The sequence below is a fragment of the Peromyscus leucopus genome, chromosome 2, assembly GCF_004664715.2.
Source record: "Peromyscus leucopus breed LL Stock chromosome 2, UCI_PerLeu_2.1, whole genome shotgun sequence".
Classification (NCBI taxonomy): Eukaryota; Metazoa; Chordata; class Mammalia; order Rodentia; family Cricetidae; genus Peromyscus; species Peromyscus leucopus.
In genome coordinates this window covers 32,686,641-32,708,061 of record NC_051064.1, presented here as the reverse complement: position 1 = coordinate 32,708,061, position 21,421 = coordinate 32,686,641, and the positions used below count along the sequence as shown (strand labels likewise).

General features: G+C 36.2%; 1 protein-coding gene across 10 annotated transcripts in view; it reads left to right on the top strand.

Annotated features, from left to right (window-relative positions):
* Sntg1 (syntrophin gamma 1) overlaps positions 1-21,421 on the top strand; it is a 741,147-nt gene that overhangs the window by 92,667 nt on the left and 627,059 nt on the right. Inside the window, exons 2-3 of one of the 10 annotated variants that reach the window (XM_028855136.2) lie at positions 4,033-4,108; positions 5,466-5,523. The exons of 7 other annotated variants lie outside the window; for them this stretch is intronic. The gene's annotated coding sequence lies outside the window, so the exon portion shown is untranslated. Of the gene's footprint in view, positions 1-4,032; positions 4,109-4,279; positions 5,524-21,421 lie in introns of those variants that run through there. 2 more of the 10 variants (XM_028855144.2, XM_037202464.1) reach the window with 2 other exon arrangements.

Genomic DNA, 21,421 nt, shown 5'->3' with positions numbered 1-21,421 from the left:
AGGATTTCTAATCGATGTGTAGTAACAGAATCAGCCTTTTCAGAACTCAAAGCAGTTGCCCACTGGAATCCTGAATATGTATCTATGGTGTGGTGTACATATTATAATTTACCAAATTCTGTAAAATGAAAAAAGCATCCATTTTCCAACTTCCATTTCTTTAGCACCCTTTGAGTTACCTCCAGCAGGTACTTGAGTTTGGTTATACAAAGAACAAGTTGGACACTTTTTTTATAATTTCCTTGGCTATGGTCAAGTGACTGAACAAACCTTTTTCAAACCCTAATTATTGACATATTGACATGGTGTTTTTTTAATGAAATTCTGAGGCCTCCAACACAATTACTACTAATAACTGATAAATTTCATCATTACTTTCTGCCAGAGCGTCTGACAGATCCATATGGGATATTAACTATTTTCTGTAACTGTATAAATAATGAAGTTGATCCTGAATCATGAAGAATAAGTTTGGTGATTTCATTGTGTAAGAGAACTCTTTCTGAATAATGATAGTAGGTAACTATATTAAGACATTTTAAAAAATCCAATAATACCATGAGAATAACATATAATTCTGACTTTTGAATGAGAATAGCATATAATTCTGACTTTTAAACATAATCATAAGGGCTTTGAGCCACTTTTCTTAATTTTCCTGATTTATAACCTGACTTTCCTGATTTATTTGCATCAGTATAGAATATAGGGGCTTCAGATATTGATGTTCCCCATACAGTGTGAGGAAGAACACATTTTTTTTCATGAATTAAAGTCTTTTGCTTTTGAGATATTTGTTGTTAATATCTCCCCAAAATTACTTCAAGCTTCTTGTCAATGTTCATTTCCCAACCATAAAGACAAAATTTTAGCATTGGTAAAAGGTACTACAACTTTTGAGTCCATTCTTCTCAACTGATGAAGCCTTAGTTTTCCTTTTAGAATCAACTCAGATATCTTTTCTACCCAAGTCTTTAATTTTTTACTCTGTTTGTGTGGTTAAAATATTCATTCTAAGATAACATCTTCCCTCTGCATTTAAATGCATGTAAGGGAATGCATTTTGAACAAATGCTACTGGCTAGACTTTGCTGCACATACCAACAAAACTCAACTCCAAAATGAATCAAAGACCTTGACATAAAATCAGATACCCTCAACCTAATGGAAAAGAAAATTGGGAATAGCCTTGAATTTATTGGCATAGTAGAAGACTTTTCTGAACAGAAATCTGTTAGCATAGGCACTAAGAACAACAATTAATAAATGGGATCTCATGAAACTGAAATGATTTTGCATAGCAAAGAACACCATCATTTGGACAAAGTGGTAGCCTATAGCATGGTAAAAGATTTTTTGCCAACTTTTCTGATAGAGGACATTCAAAATATAATGAGAAATCAAAAAGTAGTATATCAAGAAAACAGGTAGCACAATTAAAAAAAAACAGCACATAATAGAGGAAAGCAAAATGGATAAGAAACCCTTAATGAAATGTTCAAAATTTTTAGCCATCATGGAAATGCAAATCAAAATCACTTTGAGATTTTTTTTTATTTTACCTGTCAGAATGGCTAAGATCAAGAAAATGAGTGCTAGCAATGTCCTGGAATAAGTGAAACTACCCACTATTGCTGGTGGGAGGAAACACTTGTATAGCCACTAGGGAAATAAGTGTGGCAATTCCTCAGGAAGATGGGTTGTCATCTACCCTAAGATCCAGTTATACTAATCTAGGTCATATACCCAAAAGATCCTTCATCCCACCACAAAGACATTTGATCAACTATGATTATTGCTGCTCTATTCATAATATCCAGAAATTGGAAAATTTCTAGATATCCTCCAGTGGAAGAACGAATAAGGAAAATGCAGTACATTTATACAATGGAGTGCTACTTAGCCTTTAAAAAGAAATGGCATCATGAATTTTGCAGATAATGAATGCAAAGAAAAAAATCACCCTTAATTAGGTATCCAGACCCAGAAAGAGAAATATGGTATGCATTCACTTATATGTGTGCATTAAATATTACACTTACACGAGACCGTTCAGCAATAAATGAAGTCAGTACAGGAACTCAAACAGGACAGAACCCAGGAGGTAGGAGCTGATGCAGAACGTGGAGGCATGTTCTTAAAAGCTAGCTCCTTGTAGCTTGCTCAGCCTGCTTTATTATATAACAAGGATGACCAGCCTGGTGATGGCAATGGACTGAGCCTTCTCCCAACCATCTCTAATTAAGAAAATGCCCTAGGGTTTACCTTCAGCCCAATTTTAGGGAGGCTTTTCTTAATTGAGGTTCCCTCCTCTCAAATGATTTTAGCTTTTGTCAACTTGACACCAAACCATCTAGCACAGCAACTGAAGTTGTTAATTCAAACTACCTATACTCAACCAAAAAGGGGTTGGGGACTAGGAATATGACTCAATGGTTAAGAGCACTTTTGCTTTTAGAGCAGACTCAGGTTTTGTTCCCCAGAACCCACTTGGTAAGTCCCAATCATCTGTACCTCCAGTTCCAGAGAATACAAAGTTTCTTCTGGCCTTCATAGGTACTATACACACACAGCACATGGGCACACATGCAAACAAAAAACTCATAGACATAAATTAAAAATAAATCAATCTTTAAAAAATAATAGGCATTGCGGGTATCCTCTACATGGAAATGAGGCTTTACTACACTAGTGCTCTCTCCCTTTCCTGTGGGTGGGCAAGGTAGACAAACCAAAGAAGCTGGACAGGAAGAGCTTTCAAAAATCTGCAGTTATATTTGCATAAAGGTTACTGTTTCAGATGGGCTAATTGTGGTCACCATCTCATGTTATTACAATGGCACTGAGTGTAATGAAACTGTTTTTTAAACTCACTGCAGTGGCAGCCTCTGCTTAAAAATGTATACATTTTATTATCATTAAGTTCTGGATAGGGCCAATAGTCCCCCAAACAGTTTTGGTTGAAAATTCAGTATGTTACTCACTGTTAGGACCCCAGTCAGAAGGATTGGGTTTGGTCAGGATGAAAGGGATCAAAGCTATGTGTCTGTAACTTCACTGAGATTTTTGCATGAAGGAGCATGGAAGGCTAGGCAAGTAGGGTCTGGGCCCACTTCTTTAGTCATGTCTATGGGCACTGAGCAGAAGGGCATTCACTGGAGTCTGGTATTGGGGCCTGGAAAATTAGAGTAGTTGAGTGACATTTCAGAGTATAAGTCCAGGAAGCAGGCAGTTGGTGGTAGAGCAATTGCTTTGTAAATGAGAAGTGGTGCAGATTGAAGTCCCTGTCCTGCCAGTAACTCCCAAATACTAAGCAGCTGCTTCCAAAATAATAACTTGGAGGCTTTATATTACTTATGAATGCTGGGCTTATAGCTCAGGCTCATTACTGACTACCTCTTACACTTAAATTAACCCCTAATTCTTATGTATGTTTAGTCACATGGCTTAGTACATCTTCTCAGTTTGTCATTCTCATCTTACTTCCTCTGCATCTGGATGGTGACTCCTGACTCTGCCCTTCCTCTTCCTAGCATTCTTAGTTTGGTTGCCCCACATACACTTCCTTCCCTTCTACTGGCCAATTAGCATTTTATTAAACCAATTTGGGTGACAAAACTTTACAGTATACAAGAGGATTATTTCACAGCAAAGGGGTATCTCATGAATGGGTTGTTTTTCATAGGTGAACCATGGGAGGAGCTGGGCAGTCATTTAAGCATTATTGAAAAGCCTCTGGCACCCTAGTATTCAACAGACACACTCAAACAATGTGTACCCAAGAAATTTACTCAGTAAGTGAATGCAAAATACATAAATGAATTTGGTTCATTACTCACTACATTATATTAAACATTATAAATGTTTAATCCTGGAAAAGAGGAATATCAATATTCTTTAGCAGAGCGATCAAGTATTCATTAAGTATTTAAATTGCAACTTTCAGTAAAAAGATTTTCCTTCTGTGAAGAAAACAGCAAATAGCAATTTGCAATTTGATTTCTCAGAACAGATTCTTTTTTTTTTTTAAAGGGCAAAGGGATTTATTAAGGAAGGAAAATTTACAAGATAGAACAGAGGAAGTGTCGCATGGTTCTGGAAAGATGAGGTACGGTCCCATACTGTTCTTTTGCCTGAGATTGTCCCAGCATCCACATCCCAAGAGGGAGCAAAGAGAGCAGTCTATGTGCATGTGTCAGAACAAATTCTTTAAAAACATCTTACTCATTTCTTTTTCAGTTTGTAAATTTTTGTTGTAGTAAATGTACAACTTTCAGAATATAATAAATAAGTGAATAGTTACAAATTTTGTGAAAATAATTCTCAAGAAAAGTCAAGTAAATGTAATTTCTTGTAGTAGTGCTTGTACTGAATTCTATAAAATATTCCAGGTGTTTGATATATGTTTCTGGAGAAATATGAGGAGAAAAGTGGACAGATTCATGACATCAAGAATTTTATGCATACACATGCTAGTTAGGACAGACATTGTATCTAAAAATGTTTCCTTGAATGGTGAGGGAGGAAGGGTATACCTTTTTTGGTTAGAATGAAAACATCAATGAGGTAATGGATGTTATAGTCAGATCATCCTCATGTCTGAAAATGCTTTGTGGATACTCTTCAGTTACTAAACTAATTCCAAAAGTCTTACCATCTCTGCATATGCCCCACCCCAATATAATTTAAACAAAATTACTCTGCATGAATGAACAATGAATGATGCTTTCAGAAAAAAAATGGGATATTAAAACTTCACTCTATGGCATGGGATACTGTCCTATGTGTTTTGGTCATGGAGCTTCCACAGATCTCCAAAATAAGATAGGCTATTGCCATTACCATTGATTACCCACTGCAACTACATGATTTGAACATTACTGAAGATAGCACACATTTTGGCTTCATGTTACAGAAAAATAGGTCTTAAACCCATTGGGAAACTTCTTCTTCTCTGGGTTCCACAGTGCTAAAGGTGCTGTGAGAAAAAAAAAAAAAAGATTTCAATGGTCATATTAAGTGCTTCAAACTATATGTAGGAGAAATATGCCATCTAGTGTAGTAATGGCCTGACTATTATGAACATAACCACTTTCTGATTGATTATGAAGCTAGCTCCACAGGAAAAATAGTATGTCTGATACTTTAATCCTGGTCAAAGACCTATATTTAGGGAGGTCATAGGCCCCAATTTATAAGTTTTTATTGTTATTTTCTTAAATAACCATATCAAAATATCAAGATAAATTATCAGAAGTGCTTCTAAACATTTACATTTATACCCATGCACATGATTTGCTCTTAGCCTTATTCAGAAAAGTTTTAGAGATTTTTTTTTAGCTATTTTTTTTTCTGATAATGGACAAGTTGAAGAATAGGTGTGTAACTTGTCAGAATTTTGAGAAAAAGGAGGTGGAATGCTTAGCCTTGAATAAAACATTCTTACTGTTACCTTCTCCACAAAGGCATGAGGAGTTGAAGAGGAAGAAGAGACAGCAAGAATGTTTACATAGAGGCTGGAGAGTAAGTTTGAAATTCTGTCTTCTGGGTATGACATTACTGTTTAACAAGCTCACAGTAGCTGTGATTACCTGCATAATACTGAAAAAAGATAAAAAATAATCAGAATTCCAGCATAGATGTGGGAACTATTTTTTAGGCCCCACCATGCTAGATGTAAAGCAAAAGATAACCAGACTACAACCCACAGCTAATGAGAAGCTAGCTAGCAAGGAGGACCATAAGAGGGATGCATGGATTGCCCTGCGAAGGAGAATTAGTTGAGATCTCCACAAGCAAACTGAGGGTGAGGGGGGCAATGGAGGGTAGGGGATGGGGGGGATAAGAACATAAGGGAACAGGATGTTTGAGCTGGAACTAGGACAGAGTGGGAGAGCAAGGAAGGAGACACCATGATAGAGGGAGACATCATGGGGATAGGGAAAAACAGGATGCTAGGGAATTTCCCAGGAATCTACAAGGATAACCCCACACTAGAGTACTAGCAATAGTAGAAAGGGAGGCTGAACTGTCCTACGCTGGTAATCAGATTGGTGAATACCCTAACTGTCACCATAAAGCCTTCATCCAATAACTGATGGAAACAGATGCAGAGATCCACAGCCAAGCACCAAGCCAAGCTCTAGAAGTCCAGTCAAAGGGAGAGAGAACAGGGATTTATGAGCAAAGGGCATCAAGATCATGATGGGAGAACATACAGAAACAACCAAACCAACCTAGTGGGAACGTACGAACTGTGGACCAATATCTGTGGAGCACCCATGGGCCTGGACAAGACCCTCTGTGTAGGTGAGACAGTAGTTTAACTTGAACTGTTTAAGGGACCCCTGGCAGTGGGATCAGGATTCATCCCTGGCACATGAGTGGGCTTTTTAGAGTCCATTGCCTTTGGTGGGACACATTACACAGCATTGGTGCAGGGGGTGGGGCTTGGACCTGCCTCAGTTGAATGTACCAGGCTCTACTGACTTCCCATGGGTGGCATTGCATTGGAGGAAGTGGGAATAGGGGGTGAGTTTGGGTTAAGTCTGGGAGGTGGGTGGAGGGAGGAGAGGGAGTTCTGTGGTTGGAATGTAAAATTAATAGAAAATTTCTTAATAATTAAAAAATAAAATCTATTGGAAAATTGATAACTGTTGAAGAAGGAAGAATCAGTCTTTTTTGAGTGTGTTCCAAGTGGCCATTTTCCATTGTTCCTGAATACTTTTTCTCTTAGCATCCTTCTCTTTTCTTTCATATCATATGTATTCTACTATAATATAACCGTATTTTTCAGTTAAGTTATGGCATAGTATTCTTCCCTAGAGTTTCCTATTCACCTTACCTTTGAATTGCCTCTCCTCCCCTAACCTGGTTTTCCCATATATTTGTACCTCTTCTTATTTACAGCTTTCCATCCTCTACCTTTTTATTTTCATTTTACCTATGATTATGTGATACCAAAAAGAGAGGGTGTAGCTAGAGTTTTCCTGCCTGGCCCACAGTCAGGACAAATCTCTGTCACCCACCAGTCCCACAGCGGCTCAGACCCAACCAAGTAAACACAGAGACTAATATTGTTTATAAACTGTATGGCCGTGACAGGCTTTTTGCTGGCTGTTCTTATATCTTAAATTAATCCATTTTTTTAAATCTATACCTTGCCATATGGCTGGGGGCTTGCTAGCGTCTTTACATGTTGCTTGTCATGGAGGTGGCTGGCAGTGACTCCTTCTGCCTTCCTGTTCTCTAAATTCTCCTCACTGTTAGTCCCGCCTATACTTTCTGCCTGGCCACTGGCCAATCAGTGTTTTATTTATTGACCAATCAGAGCACACATTTGACATTCAGGCCATCCCACAGCAAGAGGGTGGCAAGACTCACTTGTTATAATAACTTATAAAATCATACATACTAGATTCCTTTTAGTAAACTTTAATTTAACTGAGTGAAAAATACCTTCTTCTTATGAATTATACACTCTTATTACTCTTCCTTATGTTTCCCTTCCAAAGCCAGCACTGCATGTTACCTAACAAAGCAAGTTATATTTACTGAAATGTAATATTTCACAAATTTTTCTTTATAATATTATTAAATATTGTACAAATAATGGAAAAATCCAAACAGAAGTATTTTATGAGTATTTTAAAATATAAAAGCAGATTTATCCTTGACCTTCCTGGACATAAAACAGAAAACAATTTCACATTAAAGAAGGCATATTCATGTATTTCATCATTTTATTGTAATTTATTTTATCATCTATCTTAATCCTAATTCATATAAACTTCTAACTCTTAGGTATATTTTTTCAGTACTCTTTTGCTGTGCCATCGCCTATGTCTGTCAAGTTACTAATTTACTCAGAAATTAAATTTCTATTATCAAAATTGGTAGAAAGTAAAATATTTAGTTCGGTGCAATATTTAGTTCTGAGCAAGAAGTGAGTTTTACATTACTAATTATAATCACTCATATATTATATATTAACGCAGAGAACTATTAAATAAGGGTCTGTGAAGAAAGTAAGTGAGAAAATCCATGCCAGCATTAAGTCGTACAGCAAGATAAAGCTATCCTGATAGTTTTGAAGCTTTTAACAACAATTGAACCTTTTTAATAGTTTGGAAAACACTGTATCTTTGTAAATTATATCTGTTAAAAATATGCCAATTTTAGCATGGTTAAAGCAGTAAGTTCTTATTGGTGTTGTAGGAAGCAGCTTCCTAAGTGATATATGGCCCTCATTCCTGTTCATAGGTTCCATGTTGTGCTGGAAAAAGAGCATGTCACTGGCTACACTGTAGTCACTAACTCCATTTCACACATTGATAAAATGGTTGAATAGTGCTTATGTAAGTGAGCCTGCTGGCAGCCTGGATTCCTCCCCAGAACTCTGTATTTAGGTTCATGGCCCAGATTTTCTTAAAGTTTAGGCTGTTATATTTAGAGTAGAATACAAACAAGTTTCAGAATATAAATTGCCTAAAACTGAACTTATGTACTAAACTGTACCAAACATAGATAGGTGTTTATTCTCATATTTTACTTGATCCCTTCATTTCGTTTTCAGTTAACTTTAATTTTATTATGGGCTACTTAATTTAGAAGTTACACTACATTTTTCTATGTCTAATTTCTATATTTTGATAATGAATATTTTGTCAAGTGATTTTGTCTTATGTGTAGGATTTTTTTTTTTTTGGTTTTTCGAGACAGGGGTTCTCTGTGTAGCTTTGCGCCTTTCCTGGAACTCACTTGGTAGCCCAGGCTGGCCTTGAACTCACAGAGATCCGCCTGGCTCTGCCTCCCGAGTGCTGGGATTAAAGGCGTGCACCACCACCGCCCGGCATGTGTAGGATTTTTAAAGATGGTAAGTACAAAGGATTGTATTATTGATTTTCTGTCTCTTTCCTCTGGGGAGAAATTTTCTATTTTATTCTATAGTATATTAAACTACTTGTTATGTGTATGTACAAAAGAACCTGATGCATTTCCTTCTCTAATTGCACAATGATTGTCTGTCTCCTAAAACTTCACAACACATGTGGAGTTTGTGCCAGAGCTGACACTGGAACCCCTGAAACTGGAGATGGTTAAAAGATTAATGGGAATACCAGGAAATGAACTCAAGTCCTCTGGAAGAGCAGACGGTGCTTGCTCTTAACAGCTTATCCTTATTTCTAGCTCCTTCTCTCTCTGCTCAAAATTTATACCTGTCCTACTTTTTAAATTTCTCCCTTTATATCATTTATATACTGATTTTCCTCCATCTAATGATCCTGTTCTGCACCATGAATCCAGGCTTTTAAAGTATGACTTTGTGCATCTCTGAATTGCCTCAGTTTCTATTGACATGTCTCCTTTCCACCTCTAAGTTTATAAATTTGAGTCCTGTTTTTCCTCCAGGTTTTTCACTAAAGTTTTGTGAATCATGGTGACTTCTAAAAGAATCAGATCTTAACTTTATATCTTGTTTTTTGTTGTTGTTCTTGCTATTTATATTTCATTAATTTCATAACTGAATTTAATTACTTCCTTCTATCTACTCTTTTTGGATATTTCTTGTTCTTGTTTTTCTAAGGCTTTCAAGTGTAACACTGAATTATTAATATAAGATCTCTTCAGTTTTCTGGTGTAGGCATTTAGAGCTACTGCCATTCTTCTTAATACTGCCTTCATGATATCCTGGATATTTATGCATTTTGTGTATTCATTTTAATCCAATTTTAGTAAGTTTTTATCCCTGTCTTAATTTCTACCTTCACTCAGTTTTAGTTCAGACATGATTTTGTGTATTTTCTGCTGTTTATATTGTTGATATCTAGCTTCATTTCATTGTGATCAACAAGTCTCAACAAAAAATGGAAAATTGATTGTCTTAATTATACATTCAAAACACACAAAAATGGCACAAGAGAGTATGTTTTTGTAGTGGAAGGAACCAATAAAAGTCATTTTTGTAGTAAAGTCTAAGCTGATGCAGTACTATGTACTATCTATGCTTTTACCTGAACTCAGGGTTTTGTTTGCGTATTTCTCTAGCCATGATTTCTTCATTTCTTCTTCAGTTAGTAAGAAGGTATAGGCACTAGTCATATCCAGATACATCCTATATGTTTGTACTGGCTTCAATAGTGCCAAAGTTTTTGTCTACCTAGAATCTCCAAATTTTGCCCTATTCACATGGAAAGTTTACAGACAGATGTAGCTAGGCTGTAATGTTGTCTTATTGACCATGCCCTTTGCCTTATAAAAGCTTCTCAATTCCAGGAGGTCCCATTTATTAAGTATTGCTCTCAGTGTCTGTGCTACTGATGTTATATTTAAGAAGTGGTCTCCTGTGTTAATGTGTTCAAGACTACTTCCTATTTTTGCTTCTACCAAGTTCAGTGTAACTGGATTTATGTTGAGGTCTTTGATCCACTTGCACTTGAATTTTGTGCATGGTGACAGATATGGGTTTATTTGCAATCTTCTACATGTTGATTTCCAATTATGACAGCACCATTTGTTGAAGATGCTTTTTTTATACAGTTTCAGCATCTTTGTCAAAAATTAGGTGTTCATTAATTTATGGATTAATATCAGGGTCTTCAGTTCGATTCAATTTGTCCATATGTCAGTTCTTATGCTTGTACCAAGCTATTTTTATTTCTATAGTAGAGATTGAGGTCATAGATGGTGAAGCCTCCAGAGGTTACTTTATTATATAGGATTCTTTTAGCTGTCATGGAGTTTTTCATTTTCCATATGAAGCTGAATATTGTTCTTTCCAGGGATGTGAATAATTATGTTTGGATTTTAATGGGGATACCATTGAATCTGTAGATTGCTTTAGGTAAGATTGCCATTTTTACTATGTTAATCCTACCTATCCATGAGCAAAGGAGATCTTTCCATTTTCTGATATCTGTAGATGTAACCAACCATCTTATTATAAGAAACACAGAACCAATGTAAAAGTGAAAGCCAAGAGATCAGAGCTCAGAGCTAAACAATCTTACCCTTCCTCCTGTGGTGCTCCTACCTCTCCGAAAGACAGCTACTTCCTGTGTGTTTGTCTTTAATATAGTCTTTCTGTTCTGCCTTCTCATTGGTTGTAAACCCAAACACATGACTGCCTCGTCACTGCCTGTAAGTACAGCCCTCCATGTCTTAAAGGCATATGTCTCCAATGCTGGCTGTATCCCTGAACACACAGAGATCTACCTAGCTCTGTCTACCAAGTGCTGGGATTAAAGGCATGTGCCACCACCACCACCACCACCACCACACTCTTGCTATGGCTCTAATAGCTCTGACCCCGGGCAACTTTATTTATTAACATACAATTAAAATCACATTTCAGTACAAATAAAATACCACCATATTTCCCCTTCTCTATTTTAATAAAAAGAAAAAAAAGGTTATAACTAACATAAGAAAAACTATATACAAAAGCACAATAACTATATACAATATATACAAGTAATAAATACTTAATGTCTAGTCCATTTGTATTTGACAAGAGAAAATAATTCCATTATCTATCCTATTTTGGTAAGTCCAAAATGTATCTAATTCACTTTCTATCCTAATTAATCTTCAACTATAACTAACTAATCATCACTCCCTCAGAGACCCAAGAAGGAAATAATATTAACTAACAAAAATAAAAACAGGAAGTGCATGCAAGCAACTTCCAAAAAATCTGTGAATTGACAGAAACAGCCAGCTGCCTGGACAGTCACCTGATGTTTCTCAGCAGTGTTGGGGCATCATCTTCAGCCTATAGGCTTAGCTTATCCGAGAGGCTCAATTGTGAAGTAGGACATACACAAGGTCAACAGTTCAACCTCACATTGGGTGAGAGCAGTCCATGTACCAGAAACACCTGAATTCCACTAGTGTTATATCATGATTCAGGATTTTAAATTCTGGAAATTGTTGATGATTTTTGAATTCAGCTGTCCATTCTTCTTGGCTGTGTATATATGGCTTCATCTCAGCATTCCTTTCTTCTCCACATCCCTCTGTTAAATGCCAGTCTACTATTGAGAGGCGTGAGCTTTTAGCTGCTGTTCCATTACACAACAGAAGCCATTAGCCCACTGTCTATTAAGCAGCCTTCGAGAAAAAGGGCAGGCACTGTACCTTTTCCGAATTGTGAAGGCCAACTCAGGGATGGTGCCATATTGTCCTGGCCTCAGAAGGTGCCTTTTGATAAAGCCATATCCACACTTGTTTTGGCAAGAATCAGTAGTCCTGTGTTTAGTGTTCTGTCTGTTCATTCTGTCCTGTTGATTCGAGGATACTTTGTTGTCCAGTGGCTAACTTTTGCCAGAATGAAAGTTAACTCCATATGCAGTTTCTTCAAAGCCCATATTTTCTCTGAAGTAGATTGGTACTGCCAGGAGACAATATGTCTCAAAAAAAAATTCTAAGTTATTAAAACATTTTAAATGCCATATTCTATAGATCTCTGAAGGGTTTGAAGATGACCTATCTAAAATATATCTGCTCAATTTTTAAAACATATCTAATATTACTACAAGTTCTATTGTAATGAATGTCTAACTACTAACTTCCATTTCTTTATATCCTAATAGTTGGTAATAATAACATTCAAGGATCAGAAAAATGCATTACATTGTAAAAGAATGGTATAAATACAATTGGAAATATACATATAGCATTTTCTAACAATATCAATTTCAAATTTGTATACAATATAAAACAATCCAATCCAATGTAAAGTATTTAAGACTAGTAATTGTCTTTTTCTCTTCTTTTCTTTCTTTCTTCTTTTTTTTAAACAAGAACCTTAAATCTAATCTCCTTTGCTTAGCCTTTTTCCTAACCCTTGACAACAAACCTTTAACCAACCCCCCCCCTAATCAATGAAAATTATCCCAGACCCAAAACCCATTAAAAAGACCAAAAAACCACCCGCCTCACACCACATCCATGGGAATGTGGGCATCGAATTCTTAAAATTGCTTCCTGCTGGGTATGGGCAAAGTTATCTTTATCCTGAAAGAAAAAATTTAGGTTAATTGTCAAATTCTAGGAAAGGTAACTATATCCTTCATTATCCAGTCTGTGTGTAATGCCCAAGTTCAGGGTTTATCTCAAGTTCTTATTCAAGTAGTCTTTGAGACACGATCATCTCAGCTAGTCATCTCAAAATTGCTCTGAGCGACTTGTAGTTCAAAGTTGGTCTGTAGATGATGTTTGTTAGCTTAATATTATTATTGTCCATGTGGAATTGTTGTTTTTGTGGGGCTCCATCTTCTTTCTGGAGACTTCAGTTGATTTTAGGCCTGGCTGTGATTTCCTGCAGAAAACTGATAAGAGACTTGAACACAAAGACATATATATGCAGCTAATTGAAGCCTTTTTTCTAGAATTAGTTAGTACTCTATATGACCATTCATAACTTAACAAAGTTTAAAATGTATATATATATATATATATATATATATATATATATATATATATATATATTAATCTTGTAAATTTTGATATAAAATTCATACTTTAAGAAAAGTTTAAAGAATCAGAATAGAATCAAAGAGTTGAGATTATTAATAGACTAGTCTCTTAATTAACTTGGCTTTTGTCCTGTCCCATAGCAGAAGATGGCTCTTTTATTCTGGCATTATACAGGGAGTTTGCATTTTCCTTTTAACAACATACTTGAGTTTAAAGAAGGAGAGAGCAATTCTCCAACTAAAAGTCAGCTTTAAATTTTAACTGAACTGGGACTATTAGAAGACCAATAGTGTTAAATCTTTAGAGAAAAGCAGAAACAAACATTTAGGAAGACATAATTTTTTTTTAGATAATATATACCCATACATCGTTTAACTCTGTTTCCTGGGATAGATGATTTGTCCCATTTCTTCAGTTTTCTCATTTGTCTTGTGTTCTTCAGATTCCTTAACCTTTATTCTCCTAAAAGACAAAAACAAAAACCTTTCCCCAAGACTAATTTTGGGGATGTTCCTTTTTGGCAAGTTATTATCTGATTAAATGAAAAGACATGTGTTACTGGTACAAGTTAGTTTAAATTGGATGTTCATGCTAGTTGATGAACTGTCACCTCCTCTAATTAAGAGGTCTCTTTTGTTCAAATTGAACCTTTATCAATTTTGATGGTACCCACAGCTTGGCTTCTCCTGTAGAAACAAAAGCAAAACCTCATCCCCAACGTAATACATACCCTGGTTTCCATTCTGAGGTCAGCACATCCTTAAAGTACATAGGCTGATTTAATTCTGTAGTTTTTTCTAATATCCAATGTCTCTCTGCAGCTGTTGTTCCTTTCTCATTGGCATTGAGAAAATTCAAAGTTCATAGAGAATTATGCAGTCTATTTGTGGGGGTTTTTGTTATCCCTTTCTGTTTATTTAGCATATCCTTTAGGGTTCTGTTTGATGTTTCTATAACTGCTTGACCTGTAGGATTATGTGGTATACCTGTAATATGCTTTATATTATAATAAGCAAAAAAAAAAACTGTTTCATTTTAACAGAGACATATGATGGAGCATTGTCAGTTTCGATTTGTGCAGGTATACTCATGATGGCCATAACTTCTAGCAAATGAGTGATTACAGAATCAGCTTTTTCAGAACTTAAAGCAGTTGCCCATTGAAATCCTGAATAACTGTCAATGGTGTGGTGTACATATTTCAATTTTCCAAATTGAAACACGTCCATCTGCCAGATTTCATTCCTCTGAGTACCCTTTAGGTTACATCCTGCTGGTAATGGCATTTGATTGTAGAAGGAACAAGTAGGACATTTCTTTACTATTTCTTTGGCTTGTTGCCAGGTTATGGAAAAATCCTTTTTAAAATCTTTACTATTGACATGATGGTTTTTTTTTTATGAAATTCTGAGGCCTCCAGCACATTTCCTATCAATAATTTATCAATTTCATCATTACCTTGTGCTAGAGGGCCTGGCAGAGCAGTATGGGATCGAATGTGAGTTATATATAAAGGATGACTCCTTTTCCTGATTGTATCTTGTAATTGAATAATTAGTAAAATTAATTCTGAAGCATCAGGGATAAATTGTGCAGTCTCAATATGTAATACCACTCTTTCAGCATACTGAGAGTCAGTTACTATGTTGAGAGGTTCTGAAAAATCCATTAATACCAACAGAATAGCATACAATTCTGATTTTTAAACAGAATTATATGGACTTTGAACCACTTTACTAAAATTTTCTGATTTGTAACCTGCCTTTCCTTGTTTGTTGGCATCTGTATAAAATGTAAGAACTCCAGATATGGGTTTTTCCTGTACAGTTCGAGGCAAGATCCAATCAGCTCTCTTTATAAGATCAATTCTATCGCTTTTGGGATATTTGCTGTTAATTTCTCCCAAAAAATTACTGCAAGCTCTTTGCCAAGGTTCCCTTTCTGCCCATAATTTTGCAATGTCCTCCTTAGTTAAAGGTACGACAATTTCTGCTTGGTCTATTCTTGCTAAATGACGAAGTCTCAATTTTCCTTTCCAAATCAAGTCAGAGATTGTTTTCACATAAGTTTTTAATTTTTATTTGGTTTATTTGGTAAAAATATCCATTCCTATATAATATCTTCCCTCTGCATTAATATTCCAGTAGGGGAATGCCTAGAAAGTAAAATAACCAAAATGCAATCTAGTTTGGATCAATACGATCCACGTGCCCTTCATGCACTTTCTTTTCTACCAAGGCCTTCAGGTGATAATTCTACCAAGCTTCAGGTGATAATTCTCTTGGACTATTTAAGTCCTTGCTACCTTCTAAGGTTTTGAACAAATTATTCAGTTCATCATTTTTTACCCCTACAATAGTTCATAGATGAGAAATGTCTCCAAATAATCTTTGAAAGTCATTAAGAATCTGTAGTCTATCTGTCCTAATTTGCACCTTTTGGGGTCTAATTTTTTGTATTTCTATTTTACATCCTAAATGATGAATAGAATCTCCTCTTTGTATCTTTTCAGGAGCCATTTGTAATCCCCAGCAAGGCAAAATTTTCTTTACTTCTTCACATTCAGTGTGAAGAAGGAAAGTCAGCTAATAAAATATCATCCATATAATGACAAATTATAGATTTAGAAAACTTTTTATGTATCACTTCCAATGGCTGCTGTACAAAATATTGGCACAGAGCTGGGCTATTCAACATTCCCTGTTGGAGGACCCTCCATTGAAATCTTTTAACCGGTTGAGAATTATTATAAGTAGGCACTGTGAAAGCAAATCTTTCTCTGTCTTTTTCTTGTAAGGGTATTGAAAAGAAACAGTCTATTAAATCGATAACTATGAGAGGCCATCCTTTTTGTAACAGAGTAGTCAAAGGCATCCCAGATTGTAGAGAGCCCATTGGCTGAATTACTTTGTTAATTGCTCTAAGGTCTGTTACCATTCTCCATTTACCAGTTTTCTTTTTAATAACAAATACAGGAGAATTCCAAGGGCTGATTGATTCTTCAATATGATGAGCATTTAACTGTTCTTCTACCAGCTCTTCTAAAGCCTGGAGTTTCTCTGTTGTTAAAGGCCATTATTGAACCCATACAGGCTTGTCTGTTAACCATTTTAAAGGTAGAACTGTTGGTGTCTTTGGAAGATCGTCAGTTGTGCCCTATTCTTGTATACTATGGATGGCTGGTGACCACTTGTTAGAACAATATCTTCTAATATTTCTCTCAGAAATATGTGCTAGCTTATGATTTGTTTCTGAGATTGGAGGGATGTTAATCTGAGTATTCCATTGTTGCAACAAGTCTCTACCCCACAGGTTCATAGCTATGTTAGCCACATATGGTTTTAATTTTCCTCTCTGTCCTTCTGGACCTATACATTCGAGCCATCTTGAACCCTTTTTCACCTGAGATAATGTCCCAATTCCTAACAGTTGAATGTCTACCTGCTGAAGAGGCCAAGTTGGATGCCAAAATTCTGGTGCAGTTATGGTAACGTCCGCACCTGTGTCTACCAGACCAGACAACAAAACACCATTCATTTTTATCGTTAATTTTGGTCTTTGTTCATTAATAGAAGTTTGCCAAAAAATTTTCTTTATGTTTTCTCCTGAATTTTCTATTCTCTCTGTTTCATCATCCTGACCAGCATGATTTATTCCAATAGGCATTTGGTTATGTAATTGCTGTGAGCATGGGTTTCCTCTATGGCTGCAGGAAAGGTTTGAACTGGATTTGCTATGGGGGCCTGCATTTGGACCCTCCGGGAGTTTCCTAAAGTCTGAGGCAAAGGATTACGCTGTCTGTCCTTTGTTGATCTACATTCGTTTGTCCAGTGTTTTCCCTTATCACACCTTCTGCATACTCCAGAAGGAAGTGGCATTCTGTTGCCATTGTTCCTTGAAGAAACCTTGTTTCTAGGAATGACCTGTTTACAGTCCCTTTTCAAATGTCCTTGCTTTCCACATCCGAAACATTTAACACTCCTCAAACCTTTTGAAATTACTTCTCCTACCCATGTATCATCATGCTCATGAGCCTCAACATTAACTGTGTCTCTAATCTAATCTTCCAAAGGTGTAGATCTTGCCTTAATGGCCTGATTATTCTTTTGTATGCTGCATTCGCATTCTCGAAGGCCAAAGTTTCAATTATTACCTTACTAGCTTCTAAATCCGAGACCATTCTCTTTACTGCTGAAAAATGTGTAAAAATTTGTAAAAAATCTGTAAAAGATTCCTTTGGGCCTTGCATAACCTTTATAAATGATTCAGATTTTTTCTTGGTTCCTCAACTCTGTCCCATGCATTCAAGGCTGCTGTTCGACATAAAATTAGGGTTTGGACATCATATAAACATTGTGTTTGTACTGAAGCATATTGGCCTTCTCCAATAAGCTGATCCTGGCAAACTTGTATTCCTTTATCCATCCATTGTTTTTCTATGTTTTTAGCTTCATCCTTGAACCAAATTAGAAATTGAAGCCTCTGGCTGGGTTCAAGAACAGCTTGTGCAAGATCCCGCCAGTCCTGTCGTACAATCCTATTATATGTTGATCAAGAGTTTAACATTTGCTTTACATATGGGGAATGCATGCCATAAGATACCATTGCCTCCTTAAACCTTCATAAATCCAACATTTCAATTGGTGCCCAAATATTTTATGTAATCATTTGATCAGGCAACTGCTGTGTGGTTACAGGATACATTAAGGGTGACTGTGTAAAAACAGGCTTTCTTTCTGTAGCCTTATGATCCAAACTTGAAACAACTTCACTGTTAATTTCTTCTGTCTGAATTTTTACAGGTTTAACAAATTTTTCTAAAGGTGTCATCCTGGCACTTAATTTGACTATCTTTTTAAATAGTAAAATGAGGAGAAGCATAGTAATAAACTGCATAATTTGATCAATATTTAATCTTCCCATATAGTTGTTCCATTGTCAGACTGCCTACAATTTCAAACAAAACCCCTTCTTCCAATGTACACATAAAACCCATTTTTTTTAATGTGGACAAAAATTCTCTTTTAAATAGTATACTTTAAAATATCTGATATGTTGTGACTTATCAAATCTGCATAGAACAGTAGAAATCCAAGGGAATTTCAAAACAGCCACCTAGTGTCCAAAGTGTGAATCCAGAGAGAGAGAGAGAGAACGCAAGAAAGCGTAGCTGTCTAAAGCTTAAATCCAGCCCCATGTTCCGTCTTGAGTGGAGTCAAGGCTTGGCTCTGGCTTCCTTAAGCTCTGACCACGTGTATTGGCTTTACAGGTAGGTGCTCTGTTTGGCAGGCCTGGCCTGAATTGTTTGCAGCACCAGCTTTAAGCAAGTAGCTCATAGTTAGTCCGGCCTGAGGCCAAGTCGACCTGAGCCCAGGCTAGGGAGTCGAGTGCCTGGGCTAGGGAGCTGACCGCCTGGGCTAGGGAGCCAACCGCCCTTGCGGGAAACCAGACCTGCGGCCATGCCAAGCAGTTTTTAATGGATTCTTGTCACGTTGGGTGCCAGATGTAGATGTAACCAACTGTCTTATTAAATAAGAAACACAGAACCAATGTAAAAGAGAAAGCCAAGAGATCAGAGCTCAGAGCTAAACAATCTTACCCTTCCTCCTGTGGTGCTCCTACGTCTCCAAAAGACAGCTACTTCCTGTGTGTTTTTCTTTAATATAGTCTTTCTGTTTTGCCTTCTCATTGGTTATAAACCCAAACACATGACTGCCTTGTCACTCCCTGTAAGTACAGCCCTCCGGATCTTAAAGGCATATGTCTCCAATGCTGGCTGTATCCCTGAACACACAGAGATCTACCTAGCTCTGTCTACCAAGCACTGGGATTAAAGGCGTGTGCCACCACCACCACCACCACCACCACCACCACCACCACCACCACTACCACCACACTCTTGCTATGGCTCTAATAGCTCTGACCCCCGGGCAACTTTATTTATTAACATACAATTAAAATCACATTTCAGTAGAAATAAAATACCACCATAGAGATCTTCTTAAATTTCTTTCTTCAGAGACTTACATTCTTGTCATATAAGTCTTTTACTTGATTAGTTTGAGTTATGCCAAGGTATTTTATATTATTTGTGGCTATCATAAAGGGTGATGTTTCCCTGATTTCTTTCTCAGCATGTTTATCATTTGTATATTGCAGGGCTACTGATTTTTTTTTTTTGAGTTTATCTTGTATCCTCCCATATAACTGAAGGTGTTTATCAGCTGAAAGAGGTCCCTAATAATATTTTTAGGGTCACCGATGTATACTATCATATTGTCTTCAAATACTGTATGTTTGATTTTTTCCTTTCCAATTTGAATCTGCATGATCTTTTTTTGGTGTTTTATTGTTCTTGCTAGAACTTCAAGTACTATATTGAATAAATATGGGGAGATTGGACAGCCTTGTCTTCTTTCTCATTTTAGTGGAATTACTTTGAATTTCTCTCCATTTAATTTGATGTTGGCTGTCAGCTTGGAATAAATTGTCTTTGTTATCTTTAAGTATATTCCTTGTATTGATGATCTCTTAGAGACCTTTATCATGAAGGAATGTTGGAATTTATCAAATGAATTTTCAGCATCTAGTGAGATGATTGTGTGGCCTTTTTTCCTTCAGTCTGTTTATATGGTGTATTACATTGAAAGACTTTCATATGTTAAGCCATGTTTGCACCTCTGGGATGAAGGCTACTTGGTCATGGTGGATAATCTTTTGGATGTAGTCTTGGATTCAGTTTGCCAATATTTTATTTAGTATATTTGCATCAGTGTTTATAAGGCAGATTTGTCTGTAATTCTTCTTGTTTGTTGCATCTTTGTGTGGTTTGGGTATCAGGATAACTGTAGCCAACAGTTTGGTAATATTCCTTCTGTTTCTAATGTGTGGAACAATTTGAAGGGTATTGGGATTTGCTCTTCTTTGAAATCCCGGGTGAATTCAGCATTGAAACCATCTGGTTCTGAGCTTTGTTTGGTTGGGAAACTTTTAATGACCATTTCTATTTCCTTAGGGGTTATTGGTCTATTTAAATAGTTTATCTGGTCTTGATTTAGCTTTGGTATGTAGTACCTATCCAGGAAATTGTTCATTTCTTTTAGATTCTACAGTTTTGTGGAATAGATGTTTTTGAAGTATGACTTGATGATTCTCTGGATTTTCTTAGTCTCTGTTATACCTCCCTTTTAATTTCTGATTTTGTTAAATTGAATGTTCTCTCTCTGCCTTTTGACTAGCTTGGATAAGAACTTTTATATCTTTTTGATTTTCTCAAAGAAACAACTCTTCATTTCAATGATTTTTTGTATTGTTCTCTTTGTATCTATTTTATTGATTTCAGCTCTTAATTTGATTATTTCTTGGCATGTATTCCTCCTGAGTTAGTTTGCTTTTTTTGTTCTAGAGCTTTCATGTGTGATGTTAAGTTGCTACAGTGCTATGAATTTTCCTCTTAGCACTGCTTTCATAGTGTCCCATTAGTTTGCTTGTGTTGTACATTCATTTAATTGAATTCTAGGAAATCTTTAATTTCTTTCTTTATTCATTCTGAGACCCATTAATAATTCAGTTGAGCATTATTCAGTTTCCAAGAGTTTGTAGGGTTTTTTTAATTTGTGTTGTTGTTGAATTCTAACTTTAAAGCATGTTGTTCTGATAAAATATAGGAGGTTATTTCTATTTTTTTGTATCTGTTGAGATTTGCTTTATGACTGAGTATGTGGTCGATTTTAGAGAAGGTTCCATGGGGTGCTGAGAAGAAGGAATATTGTTTTTTTTTTGTTAGGGTGGAATATTTTGTAGATATCTATTATTTCCATTTGAGTCATAATATCTGTCATTTTCCTTATTTCTCTGTTAATTTTCTGTCTGGCAGACCTGTCCTTTGGTGAGAATGGGTTGATGAATTATCCCACTACTAGTGTGTTGGATTTGATGTATG